Consider the following 18,851-nt stretch of genomic DNA (forward strand, 5'->3'; position numbering starts at 1 on the left):
TTAACACTGCCATCCAGTAGATGGCAGTGTTCAGTGTTGTAATGTAATGAAGGAGAAATACTTCGTTACTGTACTTAAGTAGAATTTTGACGTATCTGTACTTTATTTACATTTCTGGCGACTTTTACTTTTACTCCACTACATTTCCTCAATAAAATGTGTACTTTTACTTTGTTACATTTCCCTTAACTATCTTTGTTACTCATTGTTACAATATAAAAGTAGAAGAAATTTGATTTGGCAATGCCTGTTTGCAGAGGTGAAAGTAAGCCGGAGCCCAGCTGTACACCAGGAAGAGATACAGTCCTGTACAGCCAGAGGACTGTCACCTCTGCAGCATCAAGTGCCGTGTTTGCCATAAAATAAGTTTAAAAAACAAAAAAATAAAAGATGACAGGTTGAATCTGTTCCCCCACTGAGGAACAGCAGACTGGAGGGAGAAAACCATCTGTGCTTTGGACTCCAAATGCGCACACACTGACGCACACACACATCATCCAATCATGCGCTGCAGTCCAGCGCATGATTGGAGTTAACACACACTTAAGGAGAAAACTTCAGTACCGACAAAACTGGGTGGTGTGGCTGTTTCATTTAATTTTATTTTACATTTTTGCAGAGAAGCGCTGCATAAAAGCGGTGCCGTGTTTTGGTTCGAGAGTGTAAAGAGTGCTGTGTTTGGTTGCTTTGCAGTGGTTGGTGGTGGTGACGCTTGAATTTTTTTTTTTTTTTTTTTTTTTACTTTTCCTTAAATTTGGCACAACTGTTCAACTATAAATGACTGTTCTGCTTCACAAGAGCCTTGCTGTTGTGTTTAACAGAAAGGTGTGTGTGTGTGGGTCTTCTTTACAGCTATATACATCCACCTATTGCTCACTCATCCCGTCACCAACACCAACTGCTCCACCAGAGGTGTATCCAGCCTTTTATAGGGGATGATGCCCCCTCCTGGTTTATCCAGACACCATACTGGCTTTCTTTTTGTGTCGCCGTTTCACTCTCCACTCGTTCTGGATTTTAATTTTACTCAGTACTTTTACTTAAAGTACATTTTATGAGGCAAATTTACTGTTGATACTTAAGTACAGTAAATGTCAGACACTTTTAAGACTTTTACTCAAGTATTATTTTTGAAGGAGACTTAATTTTTACCAAAGTAATTTTATGGTAAGATACTTGTACGTTCACTCAAGTATCACTTTGAGGTACTTTGTACAAGACTGGCAGTGTTGTTCTATGCATTTTGATGCCTTCGCTTCCGTTGAACACGGCAACAGAGGGGGCTGAGATTTCTACAACACTATCTGGTTTTTCCAGAGCCTGGTGAACAAGGAGAATAATCAGCAACTTGGCTTCGCATCAGGAAAAAGTGAAACACTCAGTCTGGATTCAAACCTACAAAACTAAGAGGAAAAAAGCACAAGAACAAGTGACGGATATCACCCTGCTGAGAGAAGCTTTATTCACCGTCTCATGCCAGGTCGAGGGTTAACTGATCAGACGGAGACTCAGAAACAAAGAGCAATATCATTTCCCATAATGCCTTTTTGTGCATGTCAGTTAATGAGCAAACCTTCAGAAATAGCGCGTTACTCAAAAAGATATGTGCGATATTTTCACTTTGTAAAAATGACAGAGTTGTAGTTAATGTCAATAAACTGTCCGGAGTTTGTTTTATGTTTATAAATGAAACCATGACTGAAACTGGTTGGATGGATCTCTAATGAGACGATAAACACAAATGCGCTCTTAGAGAGCCATCCAATCAGTTTCACTCATTTTGGGTACTCATTTTTACTCTATACATTAATTTTACCAATTTTATGTTTAACTACACAAATTCAATTTTTTTTTTCCTCTCTCCTTGAATTCATCCAATGTAAGCCTATCCATGTTTATATTTCATTAAATTCTATATATTTGTTAACATGTAAATTAAGGATCAGTTTTGTAGGTGAAACGTACAGTCAGATACATAAGTATTTGAACAGTGATCTTTTTTATAAATTTTGGCTACGTACACAACCACAATGGTGTACGTAGGAACATCAAGATGTGCATGTATTGTAGAGCTCCAACTTTATTTCAAGAGGTTTAACAAAACATTGCATCAACCACTTTGGAACTGAGGCTATTTTTACACAAAGTCCCTCCATTTTCAGTGCCAAAAATAACTGGACAATATGAGGATTCTTGTTAAAACAAATCATCACTCATCCAGCCAGTTTTCTTCAGAGAAGTCATGGGATGGTTACGTGACCATTCCCAAGTCACTGAACAAGTCTTCCTACATACAATCTGTCTTGAGTCAGAAGTTCCCAAAAACTGAGTGACTGTGCAAGAAGGAGACTAGTGAGACACCAATGACAAAGACGTAGTTATAGGCTTCTGGTTGCAGAAACTGCATCATGCAGCTTTTTTGTCTGTTCCAAAACTACTTATACAGCTTCATGGTGGAACAGGACAGAGAAATGCTTTCTTAAAAAGATGACACGAAATTTCAGATAGTTTGCCAGAAGTCACACGGGAGATTCCTGCCTAGATTTGATCTGTTTTCATACGTCAAAACCAATCTTTGTGCCGCATCACTATAAAGCTGTATAACTGGTGATGCGATCCACAGTACTGCAACAGATGGTCCTCAGGTTGATGCCCAGTCGGAAAGGAAATTCACTAAGCAAACAATCCCCAAAGTGTGTACATAGTTCAACTAATAATTTGCACCACTTTTTACCAAAATTGGAGCAACTTTAACTTCTGCTTGTATCACCATGTGAAGGATTGTTTCAGTTATCTGCTGCACTAAATTTTTCTCAAAATGTTTATTTTTATTCTTGTTAAATTGTTTGTTGTCTTGTGTGAGGTGTTATTCTTTAGGACCCCTTCACACATAACATGAAAGATGCAGAAACTGGAAGACAATCCACGAACCAAAAATGAAATGTAATACCAGGAAACATTCCACCTGCTGTTGTGAGGAATGCACGTTCGGACAGCCATGCACGAAACTTTCGTGCATGCTCGTACGCACGAACACAGTGCGAGCACGTGGAAAGTCATGCACACAGCAGCGGAGGAAAAAAAATTTTTAAACATCTCAATTTATAATACTTAATTCCTGTTATAAAGAGCAGACTAGACTCCGCCTGGACATACACCAGAAAGTAATGAAATGATGTAGATTACTGTTCTTTCTTTCATGTGTTACATGAATTACCTGATGCGCTCGAGACGGCCGGCTCCCATGTTGTGAAGAGTCGGCGCTCGTGTCGTGAACACATCAGCAGTGATCCGCTGCAAAAGTGATATGTGTTTTAATTATTAGAATGTGGGGAAATCCCGCAGTGACACGCGCCTCGTAGGGGCATCCCGTGGGGTGATTTCCTGCATGGGACGATGTTCAGCAGCTTTGCGGTGCACTGACATGCTGGTCAGTTGAAGCGATATGTTTTAATTTAATTCCGTCTTTATTCCCAGCTATGATATCAATAATGAATCAAAAAGGACGCAATACAGAACCCTGCGGTTAAATAAGCCTGGTTAAATAAAAAAATAAACGGCACTCATGGGATTTGAACCTGCAATTTGCAAAAGCTCAGATTACCAGACGGAAACTTTACCACTGCGCTACAATCGCTATCTCATAACAGGAGTGTAAAATGCCTAAACTCAACATGGAGATAAACGTATTTTTTTAAAAAAGAGAAAAAAGCGCTGTCATCACTGACAAAACTGCATTTGTTACGGTGTATTTTTATCTGTGTTGTAATGTAACACCTTGCGTGCATGGTCACGTCCAGCTGTCAGTCAGTCAGTGGTCAGCTGATATGCGCTAGTGTCCACAGCAAAGCGGTCACACTTCACAAGCCATTTGTGTTGGGGGCGGGGTGGGACGGACAATGACGGCACACTCCACATGCCATTTGTGTGTGTGTGTTGCGGAGGGGAGGGGTTCGGCACAGTCACACCCATGTGTTTTGCTAGGTGACGCCACACTTGTGTTGCACTTACACACTTTTCACAGACAGGTGAAATCACAGAATGTGATCGCCTGCTCTCTACTATCATACCAGGTGCTCGAATGAATAACACCACCTTTTCTAAGTGTGCAGCGAGCAGATGTCCGTTAGATGTTAGTTAGATGTCCGTGTTTGACACCTGGAATTTGGCCGACACCTGCCGAGAGGGGGATCGAATGAGCATGCGCAGGGCATTCGCTCTCTTTCGGCCACTTGTGTGCGCGAATGTTGTGTTGACAGCTGTACGAGGCATTTGAGGCGGCTCCGATTTTTCACGAATGACATGCAATTCCTCCTTCATGCGCGAGTTGGCTTCAGTCGTGTGATGTGTAAAGGGGCCCTTACAAATATCAAAGTTATGATGACGTGTGATGGTTTGACTTTGCCAAATACAGACTTCAGTTCAATACTTCGGAGCATCGTTAAGCAACATGAACGCTTAAAAGAGACTTTATTCGACCAGTGCAAAAGTGTGATGCAGAAAAACAACAATAATTTTATTTCAATTTAAGAACTGGAGCTATGGTGCATGATTTAGCTATTTTTTGGATTGGAAATGTAGTTTGTAACTTTATAACTGATTAAAATTTTATTTCACATTTGTTGGAATTTTTGATGGAAAATTTCTAATTTGATTTTCTGTTGAAACACTAATTCTACCTAAAATTACAAAAAAAAAAAATTGACACATACGTGATATAAAAAATCAGATTTCAGCAAATAAATAATAATACAAACAAATATTAAATTTAAATAAAACAATAAAAACTCAATAATGAAAAAAATATTTTTTAATGTTTTGGGAAAACGGAAAAATTAAAGTTTATATATAAGTTTATATGTGTGGAAACCTTGATGCAGCAGGCATCACGCAACGGTTCAACAGGGACATCATAACAAATATAAAGGAAATTAAATAAGCAGTTGTTTAGGACTGAATAGATGAGCGGTGCTAATAACCCATAAATGGGATTCTTGCCAGTTGTGGATCACGACGTAAAATTGCCCATGTGACCCACAGTTGTTTTTGCAGGTAATTATGCACTCTTAAGTCAGCACTTTCATTCTTCATCAATCCAACTGAGTTCATTTAAAGTTCCAGGTCTTTCCAGCAAGTTGGAAACAACAAGCAGGAAGTAATGTTTCACAGTTCAGTCTTGGTAAGTACATGATGCAGTTGCAGTATTTTAGTATTTGGCAATCCAAAAAGACACTTCCTTGAAAGGGATACTAACATATTAATATTGTAGTAAGAATCAATTGCAAATATTTTATATATATTGATACAGTTGCATGCAGTACAGCAGGGATTTATGTTAGTTCCAACATCTTTTCTAATTTGTGTTTCCACAGCTGACGAGACTCAGGTTAGAAATCTTAATATAATGATGGTCGTGTAAAATGGGGATAAGGAGGTTTCCAAAGATACATCCCTTACATACTCACATGTCGCCATGCCTGCTGAAGATATCCTCATTTCTACAGCACAAAATAAGGATTTATGTCCCTCCGTATTTATAATCCCAGTGGAGTTTTTTTCTCTCTCTCTTTGTCAATAAATCCAAGGCAAAGAGCAAACTGAGCATTGACACCAGATGAAAACAAACCACTGCCGGGACAACTAGAAAGCCAAAAATGTCACTTCTTGACGCTCAGAGAGTGGACGCTCAGCGGTCAGTTTAGCAGCTAGCTTTCGGCGCACCAATGCACATTCATCATGACCTGATTGAATCCTCGTTGGCGCATGTCCAGACTAATCTGAAGTAAATCAGCTGCCCACATGGCCTACAGCTGCCGGGCAGCCGCCCAGCGGCACACATCAGCCTCTCCCTCTCTTGCCGCCTCTTTACCTCATCTGAGGGGGAACAGATTAGCAGTAGCCAGTAATCCTTTCAGTATTATTCAACTCATCATGAGTTTACAATATCACAATACCCCTTCAAACAAACAGCCAAGCCGGCAGGCAGAACCACACAGGTGGCAGATGAAACCCAAATGGACCAGCCCCCTTCCTTTGATCCCGCAGTCACCAGTTGGGACCCAAAGCAATTTCATGAGAAGATGGGTGAGGCAATGTGCAGGACCAGTGGATGGAACCAAATGTGGCTTGAATCAAAATGTAAACAACGCAGAAGACCCTTGAAAATTTACCTTGTAGTTTATTGCCAAGTAGGATGAAAAAGGTCAAAACCAAAGGGTTATTCTGAGATTAAACACAAAGTAATTTTTAGCAACCATGTAATCAGGAGGGATGTAACAATGCACTCAACTCATGATTCAACTGAGTTCATAATAGAATTTTTTCACAATTTTCATAGAATTAGCTGCAAACAAATTATCCCCCCCGCCGTCTGCATATATAGTAATTGCAAATGCCACACTGGCAGAACCATTTATGAACATTAATACACATATATGCAATTTATTCTTGCAAGACAGAAGCTATGTACTGCATGAGTGAACGTGGTAAATGGTAAAAGGATTGCATTTATATCGCGCTTTTCCATCTGCATTGGATGCTCAAAGGGCTTTACAAATTATGCCTCACATTCACCCCGATGTCAGGGTGCTGCCATACAAGGCGCTCACTACACACCGGGAGCAAAAGGGGATTAAAGACCTTGCCCAAGGGCCCTTAGTGATTTTCCAGTCAGGCTGGGATTTGAACCGAGGATCTTCTGGTCTCAGGCCCAACACCTTAACCACTAGACCATCGCCTCCCCTTGAGAGCACCCAAAATTGAATTGTGGTGACAGCCACAGACACACAACCATCCACGCACAGAGACCCAAATGACAGCTAAATATCTGATCACTACCGTGGCTGGTGTGTTGGGCCAAGACAAAAGTACAGAACCTTTACATATGGACTACTCCAGCACGTCAGAAGCCATACGGCCGACCGCAAGCAATGACGGAAATGGGTCCAGGATGCAGGGCCCTGGGGGAACCAGGAGAAAAGGGGCAGCGGAAGGGCACAGGGGCCAGGAAGGGCAGCCCCCAGAGCCACCGGGGCAGCAAGATGAACCAACTGGGGAGCGGCCCAACGGCGCTGGAACGCACCCGCGAACCACCCCCGCTCCCCCCACGGAGGCACAGGAAGCAACCCCATATCCAAGGGAAGCATGCAGGGCACTGGCATGGGTCCAACAAAAGGGGGTGCCCCAGAACCACACCACCTGGGCCACGGCCCCCAAAGGGAGGAGCGAGAGGTGGCGGAGATGGAGGGCAAACCAGCCACTGCAACTGAATACAAAGCATGAGCAGGGACCACCAAGCCATACAAGGATGGGGCCCGACCCCCAGACAAGAGGCGAGACCCAATCCCCCCGTCCAGGAAGCACATGAGGCCCCCCAACACCCAAGAATCCCCCAGCACAGCCAGCAGGACTCCCCAAACCCTCCCAGCCCCAATCCACCCCCCCACCCCCACCCTGGACCCCACCAAAAACACTAAAGCCCAAGATCAGGAGACCACCCAAGCAAGAGCGGGGCAACACCCCACCCCACGGAGACCACGGCCCCCAACCCCCCAGCAGCCGTCCACCCCCCAGTGCTAACACCCGCGCCCCACCACCACCACCCAGACAGACAAATTATGGTGGAAAAATATTCCTTTATTTTTATAAACTGTGCAAAACAACATGAGTCCTCTTCTTAAGAGGGCAACTGAAATTAGACTTTCCTCTTTCAGCAACCCCTGTTTTGTTGTACAGCGTTGCCACAATGGATCGGTACACATTCGACTCAAGATCTGGCACCTTTATCATTTGTAATTTTTTTAGTTTGTAAATTATACTATGGTGCCACTTACAGTGCACTCCAAAAGTATTGGAACACTTCATGATGAACTGGTATAGAGGAGGATTTTCTTTCACCAAAACATCAAATCTAGGCTTACATCTCAGATGTACCTTCTGGCAAATTGTAGCTGAACTTTAAGGGCTTCTTTTAAGAAAACCCTCCTCTGTACCACTTCATCATGAAGCTGTATAACGTGATACAAAATGCACTGTGCACAATTTCTCCAATCACAGCCACAGAAGACTGTAACTTCTTCTGGGTTATCTGGGTGTCTTGGTGGCTTTCCTCACTCTTCTCCTTCTTGCACAGTCACTCAGTATTTGAGAACTGCCATACTGTTTGTATTTCTTCATAACTGATGTAAGTAAAGTCCAATATATATTCCATGGCTTGGAAATGTTCATATATCCATCACTTGTCTGAAGAAAACTGGCAATAAAACTGATTATTTACAGGTATTATACCATTACGTATGCATCCCATCATCTTGGCTTTGATATTTTTAATTAATATCAAGTTGTAGAGACTTGCTTAGATTTTTTTTGTTTGTTTTGTTTTGTTTTGTTATTGTTGTTTTATATTTTTTGTAACTGAAATGGCCTAAACAAATTAAAATATGTGAAATACCAAATGTTCCAATACTTTTGTAGGGCACTGTATACTGAAACCTCATATGTTTGCTATTAATATTATAATAACTACTGTATTTATATAGTGCTTTACCAGATATCAAAGCACAAAACAAAGTCAGCTCCAATAGTAGAAGAGTAAAAGCCAAAACTAAAAAGCGCACTACAGGAATGCAGAAAAATCCCAAATCAAAGAGACATATTGTGTCAGTTACACACACACATATATATATATATATATATATATATATATATATATATATATATATATATATATATATATATATATATATATTAGAGCCTGATTGATATGGATTTTTTGAGGCCGATGCCGATAATGATATTTGGATGAAAAAAATGTCGATAGTCGATAAATCGGCTGGTTTGCTGATAGCCGATAAATCAGCCGATATTATTATTATTATTTTTAATTAATAAAATGTTCTTTTTTGGACCCTTAACAAAAAAGGTATGAGCCAAAAGCTGAAGCTTTGTCCTCATATTGATGAACTTTATAACAGAGAAGAATTTTCAAGTTCAAAAAATGCAACTGGAGCAGTTAGGGGGCTATTCAAACAAGCCAACTAGTAAGATATCACTCCTGAAAACGATCTTTGCCATATCACGTGAGGTAAATCTGCCCTACGATTGGATTTTGGAAACCATGTGAAGGAGAACCAATTCCGATTGGTCACTCACATTGCGCACTTCATCACACATCTTCTATGAGGAGTACCAAGATGGCCAAAAGTAAAAAGTTAAAAAGTAAGTCTCTATCTCATATCATTAAAAAGTTATTTACAATTTAGTAAAGCTTGGTCCCAGCCGTCGTATACGACGGCGTTGGCCCAGAGGGTTAATGGCGAATGGCAATAATTCCCAGAACCCTTCTGGATGACCAGTGAATCTGAATGTTTCAACCTCATAGCAGTAAACAAATGTTTTTCATGCTAGAAATAAGGTCTACACAACGTGGGCTTAATAAAAACTGTGACCGACGCAATGAAGCACATTTGACACATTACTGCATAAACTGAGTTAATCAAACTGAGTTGAACTGAAACGGGAGAAATGTGGGGTGAATGTAATCGCAAAGTTATTACAAACAGCATCCTTATAAACTTACCTGTATACTTGTCAGCCGATCAGTGCAGTGTGACAGCAAACAATGGGGGGGTGATGAACACATTTAAAGAGGGGTGTAAGCAACTCTCAGTTGAATGGAGTCAGAGCTCCATCTACTGGACAAACGGTGCAATGACATTTTACATTGCCGACAAACATTATTTCAGTAACTGTTCTGTTTATGAGAAATTATCAGCGTTCTATCTGCAAAATTTTGGCCAATAGTGAGTACTTTTAAAAGGGCTTATATCGGCCGATAATATCGGTTGGCCGATATATCGGTCGGAGTCTAATATATATATCATCTTCAGGAGGCATTTTTTGACAGGTGCAACTTGTACGCCAGCGCAACATACACTCTGTACAACACAGTAAATAAAATATGCTGCCACACTGCTGACTTCAGAAAGAAAAACAAATATATGTCCATCACAATTAGACAATTTTTAAATTTCTGATGGTTCAGACTACATTACTTTATTATATAATATATATATACTAATATTCATAATCTTGCCATTGTTTTAACATAGCAAAATATTTCTATAAAATATTATAGAAATAGAAATGCTATTTTACTTTTTTTTCCAATCACCCATTGGTTCAAAAGCATCACGTGATTAAAAAACAACATGCACTATGATTGGCTGTTGGCTCAACCCAGCTCTGATCAGGAGAAAATGCAGCGTTTATTACTTTATACATTTAGATTATATCTTGGAATTTGATAGCAGAGACACCAAAGAGCACCTCCATAGCAAAGAGAAGTGCATGCTCCGTGTGGGCGACCGCCTGCAGGTGACAAGTGTGTGCATGGAGTATAAACAGCGCTACCTCTTCTCTCATGTAATAATTTGCCTAAAAAAAATCTGATTCTCCATGGCAACCAAATCACTCAGTTGAGTCAGTGGAAGAAAGTGGAGCAAAGCGGTTTGTGTCTATTTGTGTTTGTGTGCAGTACAAAGAGAAAATATTACCAAAGGATGACAACAGGAAAATCAGCATATATTTTTAAAAAGTCACAATATGAATAAGATTTAGACTGCATGGAATTTAGAGTTATAGTCTTTTCTAGCTCTCTTATAATGACCTGTATCTCTGATCTTCTTCATTCTGTTGCTCCCGTTAGGAGTCGCCACAGCAGATCAATCATTTCCATCTCACCCTGTCCTCTGTATCTTCCTCTGTCACACCAACCACCTGCATGTCCTCCCTCAGCACATCCATAAACCTCCTCTTTGGCTTCCCTCTTCTGGTGGCTCCATCCTGTGCATCCTTCTCCCTATATACCCTGGGTCCCTCCTCTGCACATTTCCAAACTCAATCTCAATTTCACCTCTCTGATTTTGTCACCAAACGGTCCCAACTGAGCTGTCCCTCTCATTTGTTCATTCCTAATCCTGTCCATTCTCGTCACTCCCAAAGAGAATCGCAACATCTTCAGCTCTGCCACCTCCAGCTCTGCCTCCTGTCTTTTTGTTAGCGTCACCGTCTCTAAGATGTACAACACAGTTGGTCTCACTACTGTCTAGTAAACTTTCCCCTTCATTTTTGCAGAAATTCTGGAGGTGATGGTCTAGTGTTAAGGCATTGGGTTTGAGACCAGAAGATCCTGGGTTCAAAGCCCAGCCTGACTGGAAAATCACTAAGGACCCTTGGGAAAGGTCTTTAATCCCCTATTGCTCCCGGTGTGTAGCGAACGCCTTATATGGCAGCACCCTGACATCGGGGTGAATGTGAGGCATTATTTGTAAAGCGCTTTGAGCGTCTAATTCAGATAGAAAAGCACTATATAAATGCAGTCCATTTACCATTTATTCTTCAGTCACAAATCACTCCTGCCACCTTTCTCCACCCACTCCACCCTGCCTGCACTCTCTTCTTTACCTCTCTATCACATTCTTCTTTACTTTGGACAGTTGACCCCACGTATATAAACTCATCTACTTTCATCACTTCTACTCCTTGTAACCACACTATTCCACTGGGCTTCCTCTCATTCACACTCAGTCTTGCTCCTACTGACTTTCATTCCCCTGCTCTCCAAAGCTTATCTCCACATCTCCAATCTCCAAGTTAGACTCAGCCTGCTCTCTACTCTCACTACAGATCACAATGTCATCGGTAATAATCATAGTCCACGGAGACTCCTGTCTGATTGCGAACAAGAAAGGACTCATAGCTGATCTTTGGTGTAATCCCACATCCACCTTGAATGAATCTGTCATTCCTACTGCACATCTCACCGCTGTTATACTATCTTTGTACATATCCTGCACTACCCTCACATACTTCTCTGCCACTCCATGAAAGGCTTGTATCTCTGATTACAAAAAACCTCCAAATGGCCCAATATTTTACATAACTAAGGTTCTTGCTGTGACATGGACCTGACAAAATCTGTTATATCCAGGTTCAATACCAGAGCCTTGGACTTACTTTTAAAGGTTTTTTTTAATAGATAGACAATTATCTTCTGTTGAGTACAACTTTGAACTTGAATATTCAAACCTGTGTTGATGTCCAAATACAAGGGTTAAAACCGTCTAAAATGGAGCTTCAGTGCCAACTTGGGGTTTAATGACCTTGTCCAAGGAACTTTAGTGTCCAGAATCCTCTGTTGACCCCTCTAACGTCTACTCCAACATCTTTAGACCATGTCCACAGTCATGGAACAAGAATCTACAGCATCACCCGAGTTCCACTCCAACCCATTGTAGACCATAAAGATAGTGCACATGCAGACCAATAAAGAATTATTTGGGAGTTTCCTTCTGCTTGTAACAAGTTAACTGCAGCATGCATGTAATTAAAAAAATCAAGCAAAAAGTTGCCTAAATTAGTGACATTACGCATTCCTAAAATAAATTAATGCAATGATCCAGACTGAATTATTGTTCTGAATCTGGTGTGTTTCCATAAGTTGCCCATCATACACTAATAGTGATAACAATATTTTTTTTGTTATAAAGTGCTGTTTTCATACTTTAAAGTACTACTAAGTTTTATGAAGTTTCAACAGAACTGGATCCTGTAACATCCACAAGCAGACTTCTACATGATAGGAGCGGGATAGACAAAAACCCTATATAACGTGCTGACTTCTTCTTGATTGTTGAAACACAGAGCAAACCTCCATCCTGAGATCATAAAACATCAGTAGGCACATGTGGCTTGAGAAGTTACCGAAGACATGCAGTAGAGGTGGGCGGATCGATCCTAATATCAGTAATATCGATACCAATGCTGGTATTGATATTGAACAATCCTTGTGTAAAAAGATCGATACTCAAGCTTTTTTTCTCTCCCGCACGCACTGACTGCTGTGCACGCAGATTCATCAAAGTCTACTCTCTGTCTGTAACAGCAGCACTGCGCTGTGTCACACAACACGGAGCCGCACAATGTTATATTATGGTTTGTCAGCCCTCTACCTCAGGAGATTTTGTTTTAAGTTGTGTTGAGTGATTTTTTTTTTAAACAAAAATGGTGATTGTGATAATAAAGTATTTTGTTGTCACATATAATGTTTGGCAAAATTCTATCCTAGGTCTTTTGGATCCTTTGGATCTACGAAGCTTAAATATAAAAAAGTATCGGTATCGGTATCGATATCGGCGATACTGGGCCTGTATTTACTTGGTATCGAATCAATAACAAAATTCCTGGTATCGTCCACCTCTAACATGCAGATTCACAACTACTAAGATGACTAGTTCCAATGACTACTTCCAATGACAAATTGGAAAAGGGTTCATAATTTCAATCAGTTAGTGGCTCAAGGTCAAACTGGACTTCCTAACTTGTGGTTTTATCAGAGCAGTAAAAATTTTGTAGGAGCATGTCCAGAGCTCCAATGCTGACCAGTGACATTTCACAAGCCTGGTCGGCAATGGATCCAAAAGATAAGGGGAATTTTACAAAACATATTGGCTCCCTGTGTAAATTTTCACCGGCACCAATATATGACAAGCATGACGGTGTTAGTTGTCACAGATATTTACCGTAGTCAGCATAAATTCATGCCAACGACAATATATGACATGTCTGACGGCACATATTGACACCACTCTTTTAAGTAAGCCAAATAATGAGCACAATAAGCATGCCCAATTTCACCTTCACACAAACATTTTAAAAGTGTATCTATGATCATTTTTATTCCAAATGCATATGTTAAGGCGTAATCTGTTGCCCTGCATAATTTCTCGCCAGCGACAATATATGCCAAGTCTGAATTTTGACCATTTCTTTTGTTTTCTGTTTTGTTTTGTTTTTTGGATGACAACATACAATGATCATTATGGAATAAATTGAGGTCAATGTTGTGTCATGGGTGTAACTGCAAATTCAATATAAGTTGTCGCAGATGACAACATATGTCTTTTGGCAACAATATGTGCTGTCAGACTCTGTATATATAGTCACTGGAGACAATTTATGCCGAATTTGCCATGACACACATGAGACAACATTGACTTCATTTTATGTAGCATGACAACATACGAGAGGTGGGACAAAGTCACTGTCAAGTCATTCTCAAGTCACCAATCTGCAAGTCCCAAGATAAGGTGGTCATTATGACTTGAGACTTGACTTGGGACTTCCTGATTCATGACTTGAGAGTGACTTGATGGTGACTTCTTCCCACCTCTGCGACATACAGCATAGCAGGATACGCTAATCATCTTATTGTGAAGTATGAGTGAGCAAGTGATTGAGTGGTGGGTCGCTGACTGTTACTGTTCCGATCCCATAACTTCCCTTTACCATCTGTTGGTGGAGGTGTTCCACCACCAGTTGACAAAGCAGTGAAGATGTGTGGTTGCCATTGTTCTGCCAAAGTAGTGTGCAACAGCAGCTCACAGCCAAAACAGCTTCCACCGAGGTCACAATTGTCTATCAGCTTTTTTTTCTCTTTAAATGGGACAAATAAATAGGAGACTTGGGTTGGTTGGCTTTCAGAGAGCAAATACAGCCACACACACCCCAACACCCCCCCATACAATAACATATGAGGTATTACTGTGCGATAACTGGCATCGTTCAGGTTATGGTAAATCCTGAATATGGAACAAGAGACAACCAGAGAAGAAATAATGCTCCATTTCCTCTAAAAAGGTAGTAGATCAACTCTGCAAGCAGAACAAAATGCATTCTGTGCTCAGGACAGGCTGAAAGAAAAGCAGTGCTGCTGTGGCTGTAAATCTGTGCTGGTTTTCTATTTCTGATCTCAGCAGATTTCTTGCAGTTCTCACTGCTCTGCCTCAGAGTTTCCCCCAACCCTCGCCATCAAGAAAAGACAGCGTTGTGCCGTGCATAAACAATGACTTGATTGGATTGTACAGATGATGGAATATGGATTTCAGCTGAAAAATTGCCCCCCCCACCCACACACACACACACACACACACACACACACACATGCACACATACATTTAATCGATAACTCTTTAGTTTGGATATAGAATCTTAACTTATTTTGCGCCTGTAAGAATTGGAGACGCCGCCTTATTTTACGAAGGGGTTGAGCAGTGTAGCAGGAGATTGGGAGAGCCAAAATGCAAAGGATCTTATGTCCATTCCTAAATTATTAGGTTCAGTTAAAGGAACAACAACACAATGGGCAAAGTGAATTCACTCTGTGCAAAAAAGCCATTTTGGACACGGCAGCAAAAACACTGCTAGGAACTGGAGACTTTAGTTCAGAAGTGAAGCATTAAAACTGTCAAACAATGGAACACTGTTCCAGACAGCAGAAGAAACTGTGATTCGTTTAGTGAATTTAAAGCCAATGTAAAAAAAAAACGTTAAACTTTCACAACAATGCACCCACCAATATTATTTTTTTAAGGTGTGTGGGTTGTATGCTGCGCATGCTGTTACACCCTTTGACTATGCAGTTGTGTGTGTCTGGGGGGACATTTTACATATGATGCACAGTATTAAAACATGTTCCTACCTGCTGAGTTATGTTTGCTGTTCTATGTGTGCTGTACTTAACTGTGATTGATGTTTTTACGTGTTTTACATTTATTTGTATTTGGGGACTGTAGATGCAAATTATGGAGAAATGTGATGGGGTGGGGGTTTGGGGAGCCGTCCGCGCTGAAACCAAGTGCACAAACCACTTGGCCAACATCCCTTAAAACATCTAAGAAATCACATGTAGATAAGTATTCACAGTCTTTTCCATGAAGCTCAAAATTGAGGTCAGGTTCATCCTGTTTCCACTGATCATCCTTGAGATGTTTCTGCAGCTTAATTGGAGTCCACCTGGGGTAAATTCAGTTGATCGGACATGATTTAGAAATACACACCTGTCTACATATAAGGTCCCACAGTTGACAGTGCATGTCAGAGCACAAACCAAGCATGAAGTCAAAGGAATTGTCTGTAGACCTCTGAGACAGGATTGTCTTGAGGCACAAATGTGGGGAAGGCATTTCCGCTGCTTTGAAGGTCCCAATAAGCACAGTGGCCTCCATCATCTATAAATGGAAAATATTCAGCTACACCAAGACTCTTCCTAGAGCTGGCCACCCGTCTATACTGAGCAATCGCAGGAGAAGGACCTTAGTCAGGAAGGTGACCAAGAACCCAATGGTCACTCTGCTAGAGCTCCAGCATTCCTCGGTAGAGAGAGGAGAACTTTCCAGAAGGACAACCATCTCTGCAACAATCCACCAATCAGGTCTGTATGGTAGAGTGGCCAGACAGATGCCACTCCTTAATAAAAGGCACATGGCAGCCCGCCTGGAGTTTGACAAAAGACACCTGAAGGTCTTTCAGACCATGAGAAACAAAATTCTCTGGTCTGATGAGACAAAGGTTGAACCCTTTGGTGTCAATGCCAGGCGACATGTTTGGAGGAAACCAGGCACCATCCTACAGTGAAGCATGGTGGTGGCAGCATCATGCTGTGGGGATGTTTTTCAGCAGCAGGAACTGGGAGACTAGTCAGGATTGAGGGAAACATGAATGCAGCAATGTACAGAGACATCCTGGATGAAAACCTGCTACACAGTGCTCTTGACCTCAGACTGGGGAACGGGTCATCTTTCAGCAGGACAAAGACTCTAAGCACACAGCCAAGATATCAAAGGAGTGTCTTCAGGACAACTCTGTGAATGTCCCTGAGTGGCCCAGCCAGAGCCCAGACCAGAATCCAATGAAACACCTCTGGAGAGATCTGAAAATGTCTGTGCACCAACGCTCCCCATCCAACCTGATGGAGCTTGAGAAGTGCTGCAAAGAGGAATGGACAAAACTGCCCAGAGATAGGTGCACCAAGCTTGTGGCATCAAATTCAAGAAGACTTGAGGCTGTAATTGATGCCAAAGGTGCATCAACAAAGTATTGAGCAAAGGGTGTGAATACTTATATACGGGTGATTTCCATTGAATTTATTTAAATTTATTTAATTTATACAGCACCAAAATCACAAGAAAGCTGCCTCAAGGTGCTTCACATGAGTAAAATCTAACCTTACCAACCCCTAGAGGAAGCACACAGGCGACCATGGTAGTCAGTTTCCACATTTCTTAGTTTTTTTATTTTTAATAAAGTTACTAAATTAAAAAAAAAAAAAAATCTTTTTCATCTTGTTATTATGGGGTGTTGAGAGTAGAATTTTGAGGGGAAAAAATGAACTTACTCCATTTTGGAAAAAAGCTGTAACATCAGAAAACATGGAAAAAGTGAAGCACTGTGAATATTTTCCGGATGCACTGCATATTTTCCTTCACGTCCACACCAGCAACACCAATATATATGAAGACAAAAATCCTAATTATGATCTTATTGCAAAAAAGATGAATACTGCTGTTAATCATTTTATAGGAAAGGCTATGTGAGCAACTACATTTTAACTGTGGTCGAGAAGATGTGTTTTCACCTGTGTGTGTGTGTGTGTGTGTGTGTTAAGCTTATTTATTTATGTATGTATGTATTTTTGGCATTACTCTAAATGTTACTGGCATTACTCCAAACTCCCTGAAACCCAGTATAACGAGCAATTTATTAAGAGGGGAAAAAAAATCTACAAATAAAAAAAAAACAGCACTTAAGGATTTTAATTGGAATCTGAACATACCTTCAGAATATTATATTATTTTACATAGCAATTTTATTTTATTTTTTTTGGTGGGAGGGGAGGCAAAAGCATTTATGGCTTTTATGGAGGTTGCTGCAGACAGGCGGCAGTGTATAAAAACTAATGTGAGGCGTGAGAGAGTATCAGGTTAGTCATTTTTTAATGAGAAAGTGAGCTGATGCAGTGCATCCTCCATCCTTCCGCTGAAAGTGCAGCATCAGCTGGATGCAGCGAGTGTGCAACATTGTGTGTTATAGGTATTTTTTGAGCACTATGAATTTCAATTAAAGCCAATTCACATATGCATCAATGTCAAAAACTCACATATACATGAAACTCCTGCAGCCATATGAGCATCAAGTCAAAGCCCATTTTAAATATAAGCCTTTTATACATGCAAAACACTTGCATTCATATACTTTGCACACACGCACACACACACACACACACACACACACACACACACACACACACACACACACACATATGTGGGTGATTCTTAGACTACGGGCACTTATTATGTTCTTTGATCATATTGTATGAAAAACAGAAAAAAGGGGAAATTTCACACTTTTATAGTTATCTTTACAATGAAAGTGTGTTAAGAAATTTGTTCTAGTAGTCTATGATGACTTTTTCACCTTTTTTCAGCATCATTATATGCAAATATTGCCATTTTGTGCTTGTCCCACACCCAGACTTTTGATCTTCAATGATAAAAATGAATGGTAAAGAAACATTTTTTCTAATGTTTTAAAATATCTCTGAATAAAATATCAGTAAAATAATCAAAACATAATTGGGGTATTCAATGTCATACAACTGTTGTGATTTTTTTAAACAAAATGTAGTTGTCCCACACTATTGCCGTAATTTCCACCACAACACTCTAATGTCCCTTTAAACAGTTTGTATGAAAGATTGTTTGGGTAGTTTCTATGGAGATAAACAGTGACATCACAGCACATGTATATAGCGCCAAATCACAACAAACAGTTGCCCCAAGGCGCTTTATATTGTAAGGCAATGGTGTGGTGGAAATTACATTTACAAGGCCAATAGTGCCCATAGTTAAAGAATCACCCATATATGTGTGTGTGTGTGTGTGTGTGTGTGTGTGTGTGTGTGTGTGTGTGTGTGTGTGTGTGTGTGTGTGTGTGTGTGTGTGTGTGTGTGTGTG

General features: G+C 40.6%; 1 protein-coding gene across 41 annotated transcripts in view; it reads right to left on the minus strand.

Moving 5' to 3' along the window:
- rims1b (regulating synaptic membrane exocytosis 1b) overlaps positions 1–18,851 on the minus strand; it is a 175,356-nt gene that overhangs the window by 83,929 nt on the left and 72,576 nt on the right. The gene's annotated exons all lie outside the window — the stretch shown is intronic.

Source organism: Thalassophryne amazonica, chromosome 15, assembly GCF_902500255.1.
Source record: "Thalassophryne amazonica chromosome 15, fThaAma1.1, whole genome shotgun sequence".
NCBI classification, from domain to species: domain Eukaryota; kingdom Metazoa; phylum Chordata; class Actinopteri; order Batrachoidiformes; family Batrachoididae; genus Thalassophryne; species Thalassophryne amazonica.